Genomic DNA, 1,247 nt, shown 5'->3' with positions numbered 1-1,247 from the left:
GTTCCTCTCCCAGTACAACCACCCTGTGTCTCTATCCCACTCCACTCATTGATTTATTATTGTTTTTTCTTGTTCTTTCCTTTTTCCTGTAGATAATTTGGGTTCCAGGTTAACTCTCATCAGCTCCAGGCTCTGCAGTTCGTGTCGGGACGCTGCCGCCCTGGCTCCAGCTCCCACCTTTGCTGTGGGCTCTGTTCAATCTGAGAAGAAACTCAAGATGCTTCCAAGTGGCATTTAAGGAGCAAACTGACCTTCTTCAGCTTTTAGGAAGTGTCTATAGTCTTTCCTAAATGATTTTTAGGAAAAACACTGAGGTTGTGAATAAAACCATACGCTGGAATGACTCAGGAGCACCTAAAAAGGGAACCTGGCTGCCTCATTTTAATTAATTAATCAATTTGCACTGAGAACAGGAGAAACAATAGACTAAGAAACCATCTTCCTCTCTACCTGCAGGAACACCAGGTCCACTAAGCCTTAGAAAGAGTGAGAGTGAGTCAAGTGCAGGATTTCCTGTTGTCACAGGTGTGAATCAGCCTTTTTAAATAATACCTGATGGAAAAGGTGTCACTGAGCAGCCCCAGGATGCCACTAGCTGCATCTCTTCACCATCCTTAGATGACTTAAATTGATATTTTTTTTCTATCAACACAGTGCAGAAAGACAGAAAAGATGCATCTACAGCCCAAAAAGTCTAAAAGCTTTTTGCACAGATCTTATTATTTATCCATACACCAAAAAAAAAAATCCAACCCAGGAAATTCAGAGCCTTGATCCACTCTGCCAAGGTAAGAAGTGAAGGTGAACAAAGAGCCTTAACCCTGCCCTGAAACGATGCCAGGAGGAAAGAAAAGTGAAAACATCTGTAGCTCTGCCTGATAAATCCAGTTTCATCACTTCAGCACCTTCAGCAGCTATTTCACAGCATCACTTTAAGGCAAAACTGAAGCTGCCTGGCTCCATCTCTTATTTTCTGCCTGGATTTCTTTCAAGTCTAACCTTAAACTCCTAACTCCTTGGTTTTGCAATGATTGCTGCGGGGATAAAACCCGTTTCAAGGATGCATTTACCCACAAGTTACTGACACTGCCTTCCTTTTATACTGGTTTGTGCAGGAAACCCACATAAGTGCCCTTTGGAGCTTCAACAAACCCTTCTCCCAGCATGCTGGGGAGGTGAGCAGAGAGGAAAGAAACAACTGGCCCAAGGCCACGAAGATTCATGGCTCAGCCAGAGCTTGGAAGTGT

Source organism: Antrostomus carolinensis, unplaced genomic scaffold (genome assembly GCF_000700745.2).
Source record: "Antrostomus carolinensis isolate BGI_N321 unplaced genomic scaffold, ASM70074v2 scaffold39809, whole genome shotgun sequence".
Classification (NCBI taxonomy): domain Eukaryota; kingdom Metazoa; phylum Chordata; class Aves; order Caprimulgiformes; family Caprimulgidae; genus Antrostomus; species Antrostomus carolinensis.
Note: the sequence above shows the minus strand (reverse complement) of the source record.